The sequence below is a fragment of the Alligator mississippiensis genome, chromosome 16 (genome assembly GCF_030867095.1).
Source record: "Alligator mississippiensis isolate rAllMis1 chromosome 16, rAllMis1, whole genome shotgun sequence".
Lineage (NCBI taxonomy): Eukaryota > Metazoa > Chordata > Crocodylia > Alligatoridae > Alligator > Alligator mississippiensis.
This window is the reverse complement of record NC_081839.1, coordinates 16,695,946-16,716,755: the sequence shown is the minus strand read 5'-3', so window position 1 is coordinate 16,716,755 and position 20,810 is coordinate 16,695,946. Positions and strand designations below refer to the sequence as shown.

General features: G+C 52.6%; 1 protein-coding gene across 1 annotated transcript in view; it reads right to left on the bottom strand.

The window, feature by feature from the left end:
- The window catches only part of LOC132246613 (short transient receptor potential channel 2-like), a 578,215-nt gene that overhangs the window by 66,332 nt on the left and 491,073 nt on the right, over window positions 1–20,810 (bottom strand). The window lies entirely within an intron of this gene.

Below are 20,810 nucleotides of genomic sequence, written 5' to 3'. Positions count from 1 at the left end.
AGGGCCAAGAGCAGTAGGAGCTGCATTTTGACTTAGTGGCCAGCACATGCCTCGGCCAGGACAGCCCCAGGCTTGGTCGGAGCAGGCGCCTGCTCTGGCTCCCAGCAGATCTATCACCGGCACTGGCGGATGGCTCTCATAGCGGCAGGTGGGACTAGTCCCCAGGTGCCTGGGCAGTGCCCCTGGGCCGCGGGCGCTGTGCTCTCGTGGGCACAGAGCTGCTGGCCTGTCCCAGAGAGCTGGAGGAGCAGGAGGGGGCGAGCAGCGCAGGGGAGGACATTCCTGATGAGGAGCAGACCGACTCCTTTGGCTCAGGCAGGAGCCAAGCTGTGCAGCAGCCCAGAGCCCAGGCTGAGGGAGGGAAGGAGGGAGGGCAAGAGAGGCTTTTTCCTCACTTTGCATCCAGCCGCGGCACTGCGACACTGCCACTGCACCACACAGCACCGCAGCAGTCGCCTCGGCCTCAGCTTGGACCCCCGGGGCCCCTGGTTAAGGTGAACTTGTGGCCAGATCTGGACCCCGAGAACTGGGTGGGGATCCCTGAGCATCTCTTCGCTTCACAAGTAAGCATCTGAGGGACAGAGCCAGGTTTCTGCTGGTCCCAGGACAGACACTTGCTGCTGGGGATGGCTCCGGTGCTCAGACCGCAGGACAGAGTGACAGCCCCTCCTGGGGACACTGGAGACACGGAGGGCTTCGTGATCACCACGGGCTGAGACCAGACCCCTGAAGGCAACATTATAGACACGCACGTCCGCACGCTGACTCCGGAGAAGCCTTCTCACCTCACATTTAAAATGCTTTCTTCCACGTTATCACATGACCCAGTCACCACAGGAAGAGCAGAGCCGGGGAGAGTCTAGCCCAATAGGAGTGGATGGGAAATCTCCCGGGGACTTCATTGGAGCCAAATGTGGCCCTAAATGTGCAAGGACTGAGAAATCCTAGAAACCACCAGACCGGGGGACTGCAAGAGCAAGCAATGGAGACACAAGAAAGACATCACCCTGGTGGGCACGCGGCACGGGCACAGACTGAACTCAAGCAGAGCACAGGCGGAGGAAGGGCAGAGCAAGTTTTTGGTCAAGTCCTGCATCTCAGGTTCGCGCTGTGCTGCTGTACATCACTGCCTTGGGCAGCACAGTACCAATCAGCCTCATCCTCCACCTGGACATTGGTGATGGTTAAGTAGCCAGAGTAAGGTCCGTGCAGCCTGTTCACCGCTGCTTCCCCAGGGGTGGGAAGGACAACTGAGGCTGTGAAAGGAGTTGAGCTTCCATCTGCAGGTACTTAGCTCCTTGCCCGAGTCGGGGGCAGTTGGGGGCAGCGCGGATCGACCCCCCACCCCGCACTGGGCAGCACCCACTGAGTACAGGCTTTTTTTTCAAAGAGCTGGGAGCTGGGGCGGGTGAGCATCTATTGCCAGGGCTGGGAGAGCAGGCGGGGGATGGGGCCTATGCGACTTGGACATTTGGCTCTTTTGGCAGCAGCCGAATCGATTCAGGATGGTGATTCGAATCACTCTATCGAATCACCGCCCCCCGAATTGGCCCAGTCCGAATCCGAAGCAAACACTAGCAGCTTCACACAGGCCTTGTGTCAATCAGGAATTATGTACCTTAAAGAACGCAGGTTGAACAGCACAGGGAGTGGCTGCCTCTCGTGTTTAAAATGTTTAATATTACACTTAAAGGTTGGTTTAAGAACCTGGAGACCCATCTGAGAGCAGGGCCCTGTTGTGCTGACTGAAATGAGATCGAGAAATATTCAGTCTGGATAGATATCATTACAATCAGTCTATCAATGGACAAAAGACTCAGTTTATCAAAGGACAAGAAAGGTGACAAAGGAAAAGGACTAGGCTGAGCCTAGAACAGTTCAGGTTTTCATTCTCCATTGCAGCTGTGGAGCTGGCCAGCACTTGCACATGCATGCTCCACTGCATGCTAGCCCTCTTAATGTGCACCCGAGCACGGATCTGATTTAAAGGTCTCCCTTGACTGCACTGGGCTTTTAATCCAGCCCTTAGTGAGATAAGAATTGGGCTCAGCATCCCTTTCCTGAAGGTTATGAGCAGTCTGAAGAACGGGCCTCAGGAAATCTCAAAGCGAATGTGTTCTCTGTAAGCAAGGGTTGTCTACATATCCAGTTGTACTGGTTCAGCTAAAACAGATTGATCTGGGGCATCCCTGCCTTGCCCCTGCACTGTGTCTGCACCCTCAAACACATCCCTCCCTCCCACTCGCTTCAGCACATCTCATGCCACATCCCAAAATGCCAGGGCAGGGGCTTGAAAGGGAACACCAGATGTCAGGAGACTGGCCATAAATTCCCATCTTGACAACATCATTTCACTCTCCAGTGGTTAAGCTGTGTCACTAGACAGACATGTGCTCCTTTCAGGTTAGAGTCCTTTGAAGGAGCGGTGCTCGGGAGATACTAGGGGAGCGTTTCTGGGGACATGCACTAAAGCTGGGGCCTAGAAATATACTGTGAATAGACCTTCCTGCAGCAGTCTGGATCTCCACCAAATCAAATCAAGGACTGAAGCTTCGCACAGTCCTACTTCTCAGCCTTGCAGACGGGCGACGGTTACATCTCTTCCCCCGGTGCAGTGGGGAGTGTGGAGGTCTCTGTCCATCCCACAAATAATATTGGCATGCCCTCCACCCCACTGATCCCTCTCCACCTTCTGACGCTGCCTCAGTTTCCATGTCCAGCCACTGGGGGAACTTAAACGAAAAAAGGTTGAAAACCCCTGGAGGAGTAGGTTGGAGTACCAGGAAAGCATGAGCAGATCCTCCTGCCTTGATATCCGCCTAGGCCCCTCATAGGTGGAGCAAGTGCTGGACCTGACTGCTTACAGACTCCTTCTCCTGGTCCATGCACACAGTGATGTGCAAAGCTTCAGGACACAACAAGGGCAGTATTTTATGTTCCCTCTCAGCTGTCGCTGTGAAGAGCAACAGCATCACCTTGCCTGTTAGCTGAGAACCAGAAAGTTTCCTTTCTGCACTCAATTGCCTCTCAGGCTCATCTGCTAGGATGAGATCAGCCCAGGCAGGCGGGTCAGAAAGCCTGGGCTTAGACGTTGCACCAGCGAACTCCAGGGGCTGCACCAGAAACCTCACAGACAGCAGTGTCATCACATCTGCAGCACAAGGGAGAAGAGCTTAGGTGTGATCATGGCAAAGCTCTGTCCCCGTGGGGTTGTTACAGCACACTAAAGCTTCCTAACAAGCAACCTCACACAGCACTGTGAGGGCAGCAGTTTCTTGGACCTTAGCCTCACAATGCCTGCAATCCTTTAATCCAATGGGCAATGGGATAATTTCTGCTGAAGGATCCGGCTCTGGCCCTGGAATAAAAGAATGAGGGTTCTTCTAGGGAAACAGGGCCTGAGCCCAGGGCAGAGCATGTGGGTCCGAAAGGGGACTGATGTGCCTCACTCCTTTTTACGGACAGAGAATACTGTTCTCCATCAGCTCCAAACTCAAAGTGACGGGGAAGCATGAAATCACAGCATGTCCAAGCACCACCCATGAGCCCAAGTGGAGACCAACACAACGAGTCAAAGACACACCTGGATATGCACTTAAATAAATATTTATTATTTATTAATTAAACTTAATTCTCTTTATTACAGAACTACAGCATTATGGAGGATGGCCCAGGGCATGGAGGCGGAGGGCAGACCCGCCACAGCAGGAGAAGTTCAAGTGGCTACATGGGCCATTCCTGGAGGACGAGCACAAGACAGCGAATGTCCTGGTTTCTTGCCACAAGCAGCGGTGCTGTGGGAATACTGCATTGCCCCATTTCAGAGACGCAGCAGAGGCAGCGAATGTCCCGGTGTCTCACCACAAACACAGGATCGCCTCATTTCAGAGAAAGCCGCAGCAGTGCTGGAGACACACTGGATCCCTGTTTCAGGGAAGGAGCAGCGGCACTGTGGAGACACTGGATCTCCCTGTTCCTGAGGACAAGCAGCGGTGCTGTGGAGTCACTGATCTCCCGGAGGAGGAAGAGGAGGAGATGACATGGGATCCCCGGACTTGTCCTCCTCCCCTATGCTGCCAACACCTCTGTTCGGTTGCTGCAGAGTCAAGATGGAAGAAGCCTTCTGGGACAGCCGCAGTGATGGCCTCCCACGATGCATTCTGCCTGCCACCATTTGCAACAGCTTCCACTTCTGTTTTGCCTCCAACAGCCTCTTGCCATGAGCGGACAAGCTCCTGACGGCCCCCAAGCCCCAGCAGTGGGAGCACCCCATGTCTGGGAGCAGCTTCCCACTCGGGTCACTAGCCAGAGCTTCAGCTGGCCCTATTTATAGAGGAGCTGCTGACTGCAGCCGACCAATCACATAGGCTCTATCCATATATGGCCATCAAACTGTCCTATAGCCATCCAAACGTCCATATATGGCCATCAGGTATGGTGACCATGGATTGTTCACATTTGGACAACTCCTCCCCAATTAATGCAGGTGAGAAAATGGGGAAAGCCCAGGTGAATCCCACACCCGTCTTTCACCCTTGCAAAATCAGGACTCTGGCTGCAACCAACACTTGTAATCATAAATGTCCTTGTCTTTGGCTTTCTCCTCTTTGGGGTTTCCTGCTGTGCTCCAGACACGTGGGGCACAGCCCCCACTCCTCATTGGCAGCGCGGTTCTGCCACAATCACAGGCCTCCAGGAGCTGGGGCTTGAAAGGAAACACCCACTCCCAGGAGAGTCACGCTAAAATCCCACTTGGCCGTATTCATTTCATCCTCCCTCAGCTTGTGGGGACATCCCTTCCCTCCGGGATCGTGCCTGGGCCCACGAGCTCTTCTTTCCCTAAACCCCCTCCTCTCTGGGCACAAACCGACTTGGGACTGAGCACGAAGCTCCAACTCTTTGGTCTCTCTCAAGTTAAGGGGAGAGCTGGCATTGAGCCGTCACTGCCTCCCTCCTCTTCCTGCCCCTATATGTCAGTGGTATGTGAGCTGTTTTACTGAGACTTATACTTGAATGTAGTTACGAGAGTCCCGAGGAAATCAGTCCGTCCGTCAGTCCTTAGTGAGACACCTCACAAGTTCGTCTCTTATGAGATCACCCTGGCGGTTTCCTCACAAAGCCTACTCTGACATCAGACCCCTAAGTCAAGACACAGGGCCAGTGACTTCATAGACACTTGGGTCTTCGGGCCAGCTGAGTACAACAGAGGAGCTCACTTATGTACGTCACAAAGCATCCCAGCTCAGTAAAGCAACCTCACACAGCCCTCTGCAGTGACCTCCCTCAAGGCTTTTCCCTCACAACCCCTTTCAGCATTTGTTCTTCCAAGAGACACTTGGCCAACTTCTCAGGTCAGATTTGGGGATCAGGCTGAGCCTGAGAAGAGCACAACATGGCATGTCTAGGGAGACAGGGACAAGCAGAGGGTAGTAGTGTGGATTTGCTAAGGTGTGGTTGGTGGCTGCCACGTTGTGGGAGGGGGACGTCCTGTGCTTCCGGTAAGGACAGACCTCGGCGTGAGATAGGGGTAAAGGGAGAGCTCAGATGCAAGCAAGAGATGAGCGCGTAGGTGAACCACACTTGGTGACAACAGGGAACGTCATTTCGGTCCTTTTGTGACGGGGATCATTCAAGTGGCAGCAGGCTTCTTGCCCGTGAGAAGTCAGCACTGACCATGGCCACAGAAAGCGTGTGGATTTGCTGAAATCAGAACGGAGAGGAGTGATGACTGAACAGAAGAGGACATCTCAGGGGATCCACTGACTCCCCCACTTCTCCGATTCAGGAGGCTGAATGCAGTGCTCCTCCAGTGAAAGGAGGGGATCTGATATTTCTCCAGAGCACCAGACCACTGTCTCCACTGCTCCCATGTCCTAGTCCCAGGCATCCACACGGCTTTTGACCATCTTTGGCCATATAGGAAAACACACATATACGATCAAACATGGCCATAAAAACCACTCAGAAGTCTCGTGCCCATGTAAGGGCAATGCCCACAGTCATAATAGCCGTGTGTTTCCCTATATGGGCGCCTGGACTGGATGGGGACCCATCTGATGGTCATATATGGACAAGCCAAGTCTGGTTGGCCCCCGGTGAGTGATGACGTGGGACCGGGCTGGCCAGCAGCTCCCTTATAAAAGGGCCCAAGGGCTGAGCCCCTCTCCGAAGCCAAGCACTTCCCGTCAAAGCGAGAAGCTCCTCGACAGTAGTGTTGTCACGAGAGAAACCACATGCGAATGGCTCGGGGGAAACGAGGCAGAAGGACCGGTGCAGAGAGGGGCCGCCACAGCTGCGGAGGGCAGAGCATAGGCTTGGAGAGAAGAAATGGCGAAGAAGGATCTGGCTGGAGAAGAGGCCAAGGCAGGCACTCCTAAAGGAGGAGGTGGTGGAAGAGAGGCCAGACCACTGTGTTTGGGACATAGATGAGGGGGCCTGTGGAGACAACGAAGCTCCTGCTTGGGCAGAAGCTGAATATCCTAATGAGGCACACCCCCAAATAATGACCTGGAGGATACTGCAGCTATGAGAGTCTATCAGATGGACTGTGTGTGCTGCGGGAGGAGAAGGGGAGGAGACATTGCCTTTAGACTCAGGGTCCATGGAAAATAGGAAAACGCTAGAAAGAAAGAAGCCTCTGCATGCTCAGGGCTGGGCGCCAAACGGCGACACATCCTGCTGAGACAGGGCAATCAGGAACAGACCCAAGAGCTTGGAAAAGTCCCTGGCACTAAATCTAACAGCAGATACCCTCTTCCTGCTACCACGCAGCCAGAAGAAGAGTGGCTCAAGACCAAGGCAGCACACCCAGGCTGCGTTTCCCGAGGCAAACTGGTCTTTGGTGGAAACTCAGAGTCTCCTAGACCTCCAAAGAGATCAGATGCTTCTTGCAAATGTGTTCCCTGTCTGATCCTGCCAGCAGCTCCTGGTCCTTTCTGACCGATGTCCCCAGAGCCTTTTCGTTTCATTAAATAAAGAGCATTTTCTCAGGATTGTGATCTTCTCCTTATCTTGTGTGATCAGTCCTTGTTTTAATAAGAGAAATACAAATCAATAGATGAACTGTTCAGTTCCACTGTTTGGAGCAAGTCTTGATAAGAGAGTGTCCTCCCGTGTGTCAGGCACAACTCGTGACATGGGTGCTTGTGCAATCGTGTCTGTCTTGTGGCACGGGGTGGGGGGACTACTGCAGTCCTGGCTGCTAAGCTACTGCCTTACCAGTTACCAATCAATCATGATTCACTCAGGGACCAGCTCAATACACAGGACCTGGCTACTAGTAGCTACTAGATAATTAGTCAAGTAGCAACCATTAACACCTACAAACCCGCAGACTAAGGAGAGGGAATAATCAATACAATCAACTGCCCCTAGACTGAGACAGTCAGTCCCACAAGCACCCACGGCATGAGTTTTGCCTGTCTGCAGCTGGGGGTGCAGGGCCCCAGAAGCCCCTGCCCCTACCTCCTCCACAGCTGGCAGACGTTGTGGCCGCAGCAGGGGCTCGCAGGCCTGCAGCTATGGCCCTGCTGCGCCTTCACACACACAGTGTCACCACGGCATGAGTTTGGCTTGTCTGCAGCTCGAGGTGCAGTTCCCCCAAACCCCTGCACCGATCTTCTTGAAACTTGGCAGGCTTTGTGGCCTCCCCAAGGGCCACCACCCCTGCACTTTTCACTGCCCTGTGGTGCAACATATACACATGACAGGAGTTTGCTTTCATGAATTTGGGGTGCAGTTCCCCTCAAACCCCTGCACCTACCTCCTTGAAACGTAGCAGGCTTTATGGTCCTAGCAGAGGCTACTGTCCCTGCACATTATATCCAAATCAGACAAAAAAACAACAGCATTATAGATATTTCATTGATTCCCCATGATACCCTATGGCCGGATCTCCAAAGCTTTTCCGAAGCGCTTTGGAAAGCCTAACGAAGCCAGCGCTTCGATCCGGACATGCTGCTTCGGATGCCAAAGCGTCCAAAGCTTCTCCAGATCTGAAGCATGGTCTGAAGCCTCACACAGCCCTAAGCCAACCTGTGACACAAGTGTCCCACTTGGAGGCAAGGCCCTACGAGGAGAGCCGGAGAGACTGAATCTCGTCGGCCGGCACCAGAGCAGTCTGAGAGGTGATCTTGTGGCCGCCTGTCATTTCATCAGAGAAGCACAGCAGGGACTAGGAGATGCTCTATTCACTAGGGCACCCCCACCAGTAACTAGGAACAACGGCCACAAATCGATGGAGAGCAGGTTTAGGTTGGACATTAGAAAGAGCTTCTTCATGGTGAGGGTTTCCAGAATCTGGAAAGGGCTCCCAAGGGAGGTGATGCTCTCCCCTACCCTGGGGGTCTTCAAGCGGAGACGGGACCAGACTTTATATGTGCAGTGAAATCCTCTGCAAGGCCCTGGGGATCCCTCCACTCCTGTGACACGATTTCGTCTGCTTCAATGTATTCCAGGCTCAGCCCATACCTGAAAGGTCTTCCCTTGGCAATAAAATCCTCAGTAAGGGCCTGGCGGTGGTTTTTAGAAGCCATTTACCATGTTGCACATAAGAGAGGATGGTCCCTGCAGGATCCCAGGTACCATCCCTGTCCCAGATGACGTGATGTCCAGGAATCAGAGGGATCTTCAGGCCCCAAGGCTGCAGCAAGAATGATTATAACAAACCTGGCGACTGCCCTGTCCTCAGCACAAAGAGGACTTCCAGCCCCAGCCCCTTTCCCTCAGGGCACCTGGAAAGAGCTCCACATCTAAGGCCTGTGCAGGGGCATGTTTAACTCCATGGCTGTCTCTGGAGCAGCCAGCAGGGCCCTTTCTCATTATAAGAGTCACTTTACTGCCTCCCAAAATCTTCTTGTGGCAGATCGAGTGACTTCAGCCACAATCCTGGAACAGGCACCCCCAAAATAGACCGAGTAGCATCCTCCCTTCTCTGTGCTCTCCCCCCGTGAGGACCACCCAGCTGAGCAGCACATCACCCCCATGCCTACAGCAATGCCCAGGGGGGGTTTATTTAACAGACAGCAGCTGCACTCTGGGCAGAGAAGAAATCTGTCTGACGCCAATGATATCTACTGGCCTCGGTTGGGTGTAAATGGTGTGTTGACCCCATGGCTCTCAGACCATGGACTGGGGAGGACAAGGAAACATGGGACTGGAAGGGACCTCTTCGTTCTTGGCCATATCCTTGCCAGTGCAGGCAATCCCACTATATGATCCCGTGTTCAAATCCATCAATCTGTATTTTAAAACTACTTGTTCCCTCCCACGGGAAACCTGGTCCAGAGCCTCCTGCTCTGATGGTTACAATCCTTCTTCTGAGCTTCAGCCTATTTGTATGTGTGACCCCTATTTCCTCACTTCTCCTGGGGCTGGCGTTGTCTTTCCTCTTGTGTGGCTCTTCTCCCTCTCAGCAGTATTTCCAGAGAGCGGTCAGCTCCCTTCTCAGCCTGCCTCTCACTAGGATGAACAAGCCGCTTCATCCCAGGAAGTCTCTGCTGCTCTTGTTCCACTTCTGGCACGTGGGGGCTCCGATCGCACACGGCCGACTTCCTTCCACAAACGGATGTCTCACATCTGCCTGCACTGCTGCCTCTGCTTTTGTGCACCTGCTTTTCAGCTGTACATTCCCAATGCTGGGGACCCAGGCCTATGCTGTGTGTGAAGGGGAGCTATCACATCACTTGCATGTATACGTAGCATGTACACACGGCAGGTATATCTAGCTAGCACATCACTTGCACGTATATCTAGCATGTACACATGGCAGGTACATCTAGCTATCACATCACTTGCAGGCACATATAGCAATACCTCTTCTCCCCTGGTCCCAGGGTGTCCTGGATCTGGCAATGGGGGTTTTCCAAGAGACTGGAGGCAAATCGGATAGGAGACCGCTCACAGACACCAGCTCTGATCTCTCCCTCAGCTACTGAGGAGGTTGCATGGAGCCACAGCCCCCAGAAGACCAGGGTGGCAGAGCCATGCTGACAGCCCGCTCTGCCTCTCCCCCCACTCCCTGCATCGGGCAGAGCTGGAGGTCGCTGCATCCCACAATTGCATCCTGGTCCAGAGAGCAAGTCACTGCAGGGAGACCGAGTGACTTCAAACTCTCCAGCTGGGAGGCACAACAGGGCTCATACCTCTGTTCACTTCAGAAACACCCTGGTTTTGAAGGCCTTCAATGTACACATGTACGGGGAAATGCTTCAAATGCTACATCTGCCTGCACCCACAACGTGATGGCTGGAGAGCACTGTCTATAAGACAAAGCCAGGACAGCAAGAAACTCTTCATGAACGACAGCCAGCATTGACTTTGGCAGCACTGACATCTCTGTCTGAACTACCAGTCCCTTCCATTTTACATCACCTGGGGTGGAAGCATGACGGATGAGCAATGATCCTCCTTATACCCAGTAGTCTCACGCTGGGATCTTTTTGTGCTCACTGATGGGTCCCTGAGTTCCAGCTCTTGGCACGCAAGCAGATCTTAAATTTTGCATCAAGGGAACACATGTCTCTGGGAAGAAGAGCAAAGAAGGTTTTGGCAAGGTTTGGTCCACGCAGAGATGACTCTTGAATCTGAGCTGTGTCTCTCTGTATCACAAACCCATCTGTGGCTTGTTGATACAAGTATTCCTGATCCTGCTCACTGGCTGCTGCAGCCAGTCCCTCCCGCTCTGACTCCTAAATATGCACAAACAATTCAAGAAGTCTGTAAAAGCAGGAGAAGCTCATGTATCAGTGACATAGGCCGTGCAAACACCAGCCAGGTAGCTAGAGACATACTAGATCTGTAGTACATCTTCTGTGGAAGGTGGTGATTCGCAACCAGGTGCACAGACAGGCTCTGAAGCGTGCCCTCAGGGCACCTGGAAAGAGCTGCATATTTAATGGCTATGGAGAGGAAGGTTTAACTCTACTGGTGTCAGTGAGGCAACCAGCAGGACCCTTTCCCATCGTCATAGGTGGTGGAAGGCCGGGGCTAACATAGCTTAGGTCTCACAAACGTGGCTCCAGCTGTGCCACCGCCACGTCCCACCACCACAGCACTGAGCCCAGTGGCATTGGCCTTTCACTTGCATGGCTCGCCTCCCTCTCAGATGGCTTTACAGAGAGCAGTCAGCTCCTTCTCAGCCTGCCTCTCACTAGGATGAACAAGCCAGTACCTTCACTCTCTTCTGTTCAGCAAGCTCCACATTTCCCTGATCAGCCCAGGAAGTCTTGTCTGGACTCGTTCCACTTCTGGCACATGGGGGGCTCCAGTCGCACACGGCTGCCATCCTTCCAGAAGTGATGCCTCCTGTCCCCTGGTCCCCTGGTCTCCTAGATCTGGCAATGGGGGTTTCCCAAGACAATGGAGGCAAAGCGGATAGGAGACTGCTCACAGACATCAGCTCTATGATCCCCCTCAGCCACTGAGGAGGCTGCACAGAGCCACTGTCCCCAGGACACCAGCGGTGGCAGAGCCACAACGACAGGCCACTCTGCTTCTCCCCCATTCCCTGCATTGGACAGAGCCAGAGGTCGCTCCATCCCACAGCTGCATCCCAGTGCAGACAGCAAGCCACTGCAGGGCACCTGAGACATTTTAAAGCACAGCAGGGCTTCTACCTCTGTTCCCAGCAGAAACACCCCTTTTTTTAGAGTATTTTAGAGTGCAGCTACACAGTGAAATGCTTCAAATATTACAACTACCTTCACCCCTATGTGATGGTTAGAGAGCACCATAGATAAAAGCCAGTGCCAGGCCTGCAGGTAAGTCTTCTTTAGTGACAGTCAGCATTGACTTCAGCAGCACGGGACATCTCTGCCCAAACCACCAGTCCCTTCAGCGGTACCTCACCTAGTGTGGAAGCATGATGGATGAGCAATGACCTTCTTTATGCCCAGTAGTCTCGTGCTGGGATTTTTTTGTGCTCACAGATGGGTCCCTGAGTTCCAGCTCTTGGCACACAAGCAGATCTTAACTTTTGCATCAAGGGAACTCATGTCTCAGGGAAGAAGAGTGGAGAAGGTTTTGGCAATGTTTGGTCCAAGCGGAGATTACTCTTGAATCTGAGCTGTGTCTCTCTGTAACACAAACCCATCTATGGCTTGTTGATACAAGTATTTCCGAGCCTCCGGATTTCTGCAGGCAAGTTGGCAGAAGACACCTCTCCGTAAGGCCCTGATAGACATCTTGGGAGACTCAAAACTAATAAGCAGCTCTGCCCACACGTAGGGAGTGTAACAGCAGACGAGGACATGATGGGCCCTGGGCGGGGTGAGAAGCTGCATGCCAGGATCCAGATACAGCTCCTTTGTGGACACTCGAAGCTCTGCCTGGAGCCCAGCTCTGATGTGAGCACAGCCGCAGGGAGGGCAGGGGAGGGGTTTCTCACAGTGGCACTGTGAAACCCAAAATTGCCACTAATGCTATCATCTACACCACACCAGTAAGCGGCCTCATCAGCTGCTTGGGCGTCAGTGATGGTTAGATAGCGAATGGCACCGGAGCTGGAGCCAGCGAATCGATCTGAGGCTCCATCCCCTTTGCTGTCTGAACCGTAGCATAGAAATCGCGGGGCCTGGTCAGGTCTCTGTTGGTACAACCAACACTGTAACTCCTGTACTGACTGCTCAGCGTGCAGGGGAGTTTAATGGTGTTTCCCAGGGACACAGACTCTGAGGGCGCCTGTGTCAGGGTGGGCTGCGAGAAGGAACCTGGAAGGACGACAGCCATTAATCTATTATCATAATTACACCTCTATTATGCAGCACATTACAAGAGAATAAAGGCATGAAACAATGAAAATTAATTAAGCAAAGCAATGCAGACATTTGCAGAAGTGTTTTATGGATTATCCAAGCAGTACATGAGCAGCACGAGGAGGAGCGGGGCCCAGGCCATGGCAGGAATCCAGACTAGCTCGGCTTCCCCAGCCAAGCGGGTTTGTGGCTGGGACCCTCTTCTCATCTGTTCAATCCCCACCGCTGAGATCAGCCCCTTCGTGCAAATCTGCCCCTGCTCACTGGCTGCTGCTGCGAGTCCTTCCCCCCTCTTACTCCTAAAACTACCACCAATGCCTCCATGTTACTGTGAAAATAGGAAAAAACTCTGGTATTATGACAGTGTAGGACACAGAATGCAAGAGCTGGTTAGCCAGATGCATGCATTATCCAGAGGCTATCCTCTCCCCAAAGACTACCCATAGAGTAAGATCTACCTGCTTCTTTCCTGCACCTGTGCACTGAATTCAAGCACAGGCTCCCAAAACCTTGGCCAACCACAGCCCAGTCTCCATCAGGACAAGCTCTCACAGAGGTGTGTTGCACAGGTGTACAACTCAGGGCACCACTGCGTGTTTTAACTGGTTTTTTCTTGGCTTAGAAACAATTTGCCATTCCAGTGCCATGCAGCACCCCACGCCCACCCATTTTACCTCCCTTTAAACCAACTGTGGGCAGAGAATTGGTTCAGAGAGGGAGTCAGAACAGAAGCATGTCCGATCTGACATGAAACTTCATGCCTCCCCACAGATCTGTTGCTCTGATGTTATGTCCTCATTAATGGGCTCCAGGGATTTGCTTATAGAAAGCTCTCACTCTGCAGAGAAGGGTACATGGATCTGTGGGGATCTGAATGGAGGCAAGATCCCAGCCCTGCACCGTCCTGTGGAGCACGGGAGGATTTTTCCTCTTTATGTAAGTTGCCTGAAGTCTTTTTTGAGAGAGGCGCCATTTAAATCTAATAAATTAATAAATACAACATATTAAACAAGTGGCCAAACTCACACCTATTCCTGGTAGGAAAAAATCCCAGAGGCAAAGCTCCAGCATGGACCCCACCATGATCCCAGAAAGGGGATGTGCCCCAGCCCTTCGCAGTGGTGAGAGCAAGGGAGACATGCTAGTGCAAGAAGGAATTTAGGAAATGCCATCTTTGAAGGAAGAGGACTTGAGACGGCTCATCCAAATTGGTCCAACAGGGGTGTTATTTGCTCTGATCTTTGGGATGAACTGGCTTTGGTTTTCCATTTCAGACTTCACGGCCCTGGAGTCTACCAATTCTCTCAGACCTGAGTGCATATGTGATGACACCTGGGCATCTTTATATGTGCCCTGGGATGATGGAGTGGTGGGGGAGGAAGGATTTGAATTAGAGCGGCTCTCAAGAGCCACCCTAAATAAAACACCAGCAATGTCTCATGTATTCAGCATCCTGGCCTTTGAAATGGTAACAGGGGCTCTTTAAGTAAACCTTGTTGAAGGAGTTTTAGTGAAAGGGCTCCCACAACCATTTTGAAATGTGGGGACACTACATACATGCGATGCCAAGGCTGCTGAGCTGCTCTCATTCAAACGCGGCAGCAGGCTCCATTTCAGAAGCCATCGATCCCCTTGCACATAGAGAGACGCGCCCTGTGGGCTCCCAGGCACCATACGTGTCCCAGATGGCTTGATCTCTGGGAACCAGATGGGTACCTGCGCACCACGGGTACAGAGAGAATTACTACTGTTGCATTTAGAAAGCAGGTTTTTAGAACTAGTGCCCCAAGAATTGACACAACACCCGGTTGTTCAATAGCAGAAAGGCTTTAATAACAATACGACAAGCAAACTTATCAAACCAAATGACAGAAAAAGACTCCTTCTCAAAATAAAAGGAGCTACTGCACAAAGTCCTAGTACATATTTAGCAGCAATAGTGTTCTCTCACCAATGCCGGTGAAGGAAGCTGGTCCAGTTTTGCAGCTTTCCCCATGCAGGATCCGTTGCTGGTTAAGCTGGTTGCGATGTAGCAGTGATCTCTCTCTGCTTCTCCTGGAGTGCACACTTTGATGGCAAATTCTGTTAGTTCTTATATTGTTTCATTGTATAACTTCAAAGCATTTTTTCTTGATAGTTGGCCACTTAGAGTCCAGACAAACAGGGAGAAAAGGGTGTTGATCATCATATCACAACTAGTAATTGCCTGGCTCCTGTTCTTGCATTGTCTAGGGGTAAAACTTGTGCATCTCTGCAGACCCTATAATTGTAGGTCTGAGCGTTTGGATGGGCCTGAGCAGTTGGACAGGATACTTAGAGGTGTCACCAAACCTGTCTTGGGGTATCTGTATATCAGCTGGGCACATTTGCAGTAGCGTGTACAGGCGATGGTTTGTTTTTCAAACTCCAGACCTGCACTGAATGGTTCAGACATTTTGAACGCCCTACCCCTTAGGATGTTTGTTGGGAGAAGTGTTTGTCACATACAGGACATGTTTTCTGTATCTTTTACAAGTTTCTGTTGAGATGCGTATTTAGCCTTTTGTTCCCTGTAGCTGCTATGTCAATTGAAATGTGTATGTAGCTTTCTTTTGGGGGTTTTAAACTTCATTGCAGAATAAGAAGGAAGTTTTTGTTACTTCCCCGCTTGCCATCTGACACCTCCAGGGAAGGAGTCCTACCTGACCAACACAGCAAAGAGCTACTTGGCACAGCTCACAAAGACACTCTCACGGACCCAGAGGAACAGTCTTCCATCTCCAGCTTCCTCCGTGCAAAAATGAAGTTGATTTCCTACCTATAGGGACTCCTTACCATCTTGTACCACCTATACTTTTCCCAGAGCTTGACAAAGGGACTTTGATCCTGAAAGCTTGCAGAAAAGGACAATTTTCTTGTGATTCTCCAGTTGGTGTAATGAAAGATATCATTTTGAAAGGAAGAGCTCTAGTTTTTTGTCCGTCTATGTAGCTTTCTTGCCTTTACTGGCTTCTGAGACACGCGTACATGTGATGAGCGTGGCAGTTCTCTGTTGACCATTTCCTTGATTTGACATAATCTAGCACAGAGAATAAGACCAATTGGGGGTGCTCTATTTGGCATGGTCCCAGCTGCCACTTGCATTTTTGTGCAAGATGCATTGTTTTTTTAATTTGATCACAAAGGTTTTATGTGTAGGCCTTGCTGTATTCCCATCAACACTACAACAACCCTGGTGGGCGCCCTATAAGGAGCTCCACATTCAAGACACATGGAGAGGGAGCTATAAGTCTATTGCTGTCTTTGGGGGAGCCAGCAGGACCCTTTCCCATCAAAATACTCATGCTCCTGCCTCCAGGAATCTTTTTGGAAGAGATTGAATGGCCTCAGCCAAAACGCTGGAGCAGACCACCCAGAACAGACCTGGCAGCGTCCTGCCTTCTCTGCGCTCCCTGCGATGCCCACCCCCGTCTCCCCGCCCCTTCCCGGCTGAACAGCACATCGCCCGCACCCTAGCGCCTACAGCACTGCCCCCCGGACCAGTTTCCTCCTGTGTAACGTGCAGGCACAGAGCAGGCAGCCACACTCCGGGCAAGGAAGGGATTTGTGTGACACCAATGACCTCTCGTGGCCTTTTCCGTGTGCAACGGGTGGGTCATCTTTCTCTGAAGATGGACTGGAGCAGACAGGGTAACACGGGCCTGGACGGGACCTCCTGGCTCGTGCCCACACCCTTCCCAGCACAGGCAATCCCACATATCATCCCATGCTGAAATCTGTCAATCTGCTTCTTAAAATTAGTTGTTCCTTCCCACGGGGAACCTGCTCCAGAGCCTCCTGCTCTGATGGTTACAACCCTTCTTCTCAGCTTCAGCCTGTGTCTATGTGGGACTCCTATTTACTCACTTTTTCTGGAGCTGGCACTCTCCTTTTCTTCTGCATGGCTCTTGGCTCTCTCGGATGTAATCGCAGAGAGCAGTCATCTCCGTTCTCGGTCTGCTTCTCACAAGGTAGGACAAGGCAGTTCCTTGACTCTCCTCTCGTACAGCGGGCTCCCCATTTCTCTGTTCATCTCAGGAAGGTCTGCAAAAGTAATCTGCAGCACGCGGCCTTTGATGAGTTACCCGAGCAGCACGTGAGCAGCACAAGGAGGAGAGGGGTTATGGTGGGAATCCAGACTAGGTCGGCTTCCTGAGCCAAGGAAGTTTCTCGCTGGGACCCTCCCAGTCTCTCTCTGACTCCCGGACCAAGATCTGTTCCTTCATGCAAATCTGCTCCCTGCTCCCTGGCTGCTGCTGCCTCGACCTCCCCCACTTACTAGAAACATCACAAAATGAGCCCATGTAGTTGTGAATGTAGCACGGTGATGTAGGTTATGTGAAACACCAGCTAGCCAGGTGGAATCACATTTACCCACAGTGTGTGTCTGCCTCCGCTATCTGCCTCTCTCTCGTGCCTTTGTAGAGACCCCCCAAACAAGTCCCCAGATTTGGCCAAAGCCCACTGTCCCCCATGACAAACATCTCACAAAGGTGTATTTCCCAGGGCACCGGGGGGTATTTCAACTTTTGTTTAGTTTAGAAACTATCTGAGAGTCCAGCACCCTGCAGTGCCATCATCCACTGATTTTCCTTCCCTCCGACTGAACCTGGAAGACAGAATTTGCTCACCGAGTGTCAGGATGGAAGCACACGTGACCCGAGATGACGCTCCAGATAGCTATGTAGTCATTGCTCTGATTTCCCATCCTCATCAGGACGTCCATGGGGTCCAATGCTTTGTCTACAGAAAACTCTCACCCTGCAAAGAAGGGCACATACACCCAAGGGGTCTCAAGAGAAATCAGTTTTGAGTTGAAATGACACCTGATGGAGATTGGTCCTTTACCCGAGATGCCACCCTGAGCTTCTGAACGCTGGGTGAGCAGAGGGGCTCCCAAGCATACAGACCTCAGCAAGCAACAGAGGAGGGGATGAATGAGTCTCCACCACGTACAGCGGAGAACTGCTAAGGGGAAGCAATGACAAGTTGTTTTGCCCCTTGGCAAAGGATGCAATGACAGAGCAGGACAAGATGGGACCCAGGAGGCAGCAAGAGGAGGACAGTAAAAGAGGAGAGGTCACTCGTTTCTTCCCAAACGAGAATTCCTTTCCCTTTTATGAACCCCTGAGCAAGGATGTGGGACGAAGGCTGGATACAAATGGGATTATGTGTGATTAGGGATGACACTCTGCATAGCCCTTAATCCGGAGCTGGGATTGCCCTTTCTCCTCAATGGGTGTGTGGGTTTAGCTCTTTGCTTAAAGAAAGGGATTCCCTCTGAAGGGGGCACCACACATCTGTCAAGGGATCAGAGGGGAGAAGGCTGCAACCACACATTTTGGAGATGTTTCCTGAATCTGTGCTGGGTTTGTGTATCATGCATTCCCATCCTTCGTTTGCTAATAGTGGGTGTGGAAAGGTGTCTCTGAACCCTTAGTCCTTTCTACAAAAAGAGAAGAGGAGGAATATATGTTGACAGTCAAGGGCAGAGAGCTGCTAGGCGGGGAAACAGTGAAAAGCTGCTGTGCCTGTCCAAGAGTACGAGGACAGAGCAGGACAAGGAAAGGCCTGTTAGACTGCGAGTAGCTACTCGAGGGGCTAGCAGAGTTTGCTGACATGCAAACTCATCATGGAGCACAGATCCAAGCCACAAAGAGCCCCGTTGAGCCCAAGGGAGGTTTTTGTCTCAGGTCCTCATCTGACTGTGTCACGCTGACATACCCATAACTACCTCCAATCTTGTAACCTGCACCACACCGGGAAATGGCCTCATCTTCCCCAGGGACATAGGTGGTGGTTAAACAGCGTATGGCGCTGGAGTTGGAAACGGTGAATCGGTCTGGGACTCCATTCCCTTCGATCCCCTCGCTGTGCCAGAGAAATTGTGGGGCCTGGCCCTGGTTTTGTTGGTCCCAGCGGACACAGTAGTGCCTGTGCTCACCGCTCGGTGTCCGAGAGAGACTGGCAGTGCTGCCCAGAGCCACGGACTTTGCGGGCGCTTGAGTCAGTGCGGATGCGAGAGGGAACCTGGAAGAATGACAGGAATTAATCCCTTATCCTCACTGAGCCTCTGGTTTTGTGGCAGACAGGGCAGGACCAAAAGGCAAGAAACTGGAAAAAACACCTGTGGGAAGAGAACCAGGGATTCATAAAGCCCAGGACGTGGCTGCCCTCCCCTTCGGGGTACCTGAGCAGCGTGTGAGCAGCACGAGGAGGAGCGGTGCCCAGGCCACGGTGGGAATCCAGACCAGCGTGGCTTCCCCAGGCAAACAGGTCTCTGGCTCGGACCCACGCAGTCTCTCTGAACCCCCCAGAGCCGAGATCAGCCCCTTCACGCAACTCTGCCCCTGCTCCCTGCCCACAGGGGCCAGCGGCTCCCAGCTGAGCTTGGCAGGAGGAGTGAGAGTATTCAAGAGGTCAGGAAGTGCAAGCACAGAGGAATTCAGATGTTACCAGGACAAGGGCTGCCTGGGGACCTGCCGGGGGAAGTCAGAGACCATCAGCCCCCTGCCGTGACAGCTCTAATGAATACGTGTGTGCCAGGCCCAGCCTGTATCGGAAATGCTTTCCCCCTGCAGGGGTGTGCTCTGCAGGGCCCGGGGGATGCTAATCCCTCCCTGGCCATTAGACGCCATTTATCACCTTGCACCTGTGGATCCCAGGCACCATCCTTGTCCCAGATGGCTCAACTGCAAGGGCCCAGATGGATCTCCTGGGCATAGGGATACAGAGAGACCTACTGCAACAGCACTGGTGCTTGGCCTGTCCTCGGCTCAAGGGGGTCTTCCCGGCCAGTACTCGTCCCTTAAAGGACCTGGGAGGAGATGTACATTTAAGGCATATTGGGTTGGAAGAGCTTTAACTCTATTGCTGTCTCTGGGGCAGCCAGCATGGCCCTTTCTCCTCATAATATTACCTCTCCAGAAATCATCTCGGGGCAAATCAAGTGGCCTTAGTGAAAACGCTGGAATAGACACCCCTAAAACAGACCTAGCAGCATCCTGCCTTCCCCATGCTCTCTCCTCTGTGTTATGACCACCCAGCCGAGCAATAGGACTACGCAAAGCTTCGGGTGGTGATTCGATTCAGAGATTTGGCCCAATTCGATGGCCAAATCTCCAAATCCAAATCAAATCAGGGGACCAATTGAAAGGTCCAAATCAATACAAAGCTCTCTGAATCTTCAGAAAAGATTTGGAGAGCTTTGATGATTCGGGCAGTCCCCGGTGGCTGCAGCAGGGAGCTGCAGCTGACTCCGAACTGGTAAGTACTAGGGGTGGGGGACGGGGGGGGGGGCTGGGGGAGGGGACCATGGGGGGACCCCTGCCAACCCCCACAACCTTCCAATTTCCCAGTACCACCCCGCCCCGCTCCCCCAGCCCCACCATGGCTGCCCCCCACATGGCTGCCTCCTCCACACACACACCCCACCTCCCCCACCAGCTCAGTACTTTAAAGAAAAGCCCGTGCTGACTGGGTGCTGCTGGGCAGGGGCGATCCCCACTGCCCCCCACTGCCCCATGCTGCTGCTCCTACACATGTGGGAGGAGGCACAGTGATGCGTGTGTGTGTGTGAGAGGAGGCACAGGGGTGTGTGTGTGCATGTGTGTGCAAGCTGGCACAGGCAGTATCTGTGCAAGTGCATGTGTGGAAGCACAGGGGTGTGTGTATGTGTAAGTGCATGTCATAGAAGGCACAGGGGTGCAAGTGTGCACATGTGAGAATAGGCATGGTTGTGAGCATGTGTGTCTACATGTGAGGAGGCACAGGTGCGTGTATTTATGTGTATGCGTGAGAGGCACAGGTATGCGTACGTGCATGTGTGCACGTGCGTGTGTGCCTGAGGCGGCAAAGGGGTATGTGTGTGCTTGTGTGGGGAGGCACAGGGCTGTACGCACATGTGCATGAGGAGGAAAAGGTCTGTGTGCATGCGTGAGGAGGCATGGCGGAGGGCAGCAAGGCGGGGAGTCAGCTCCAGCCTGCATCCACACCCACCCTACGCACAAATCTGGAAGGCACATGCCCCCCATGTCCTCC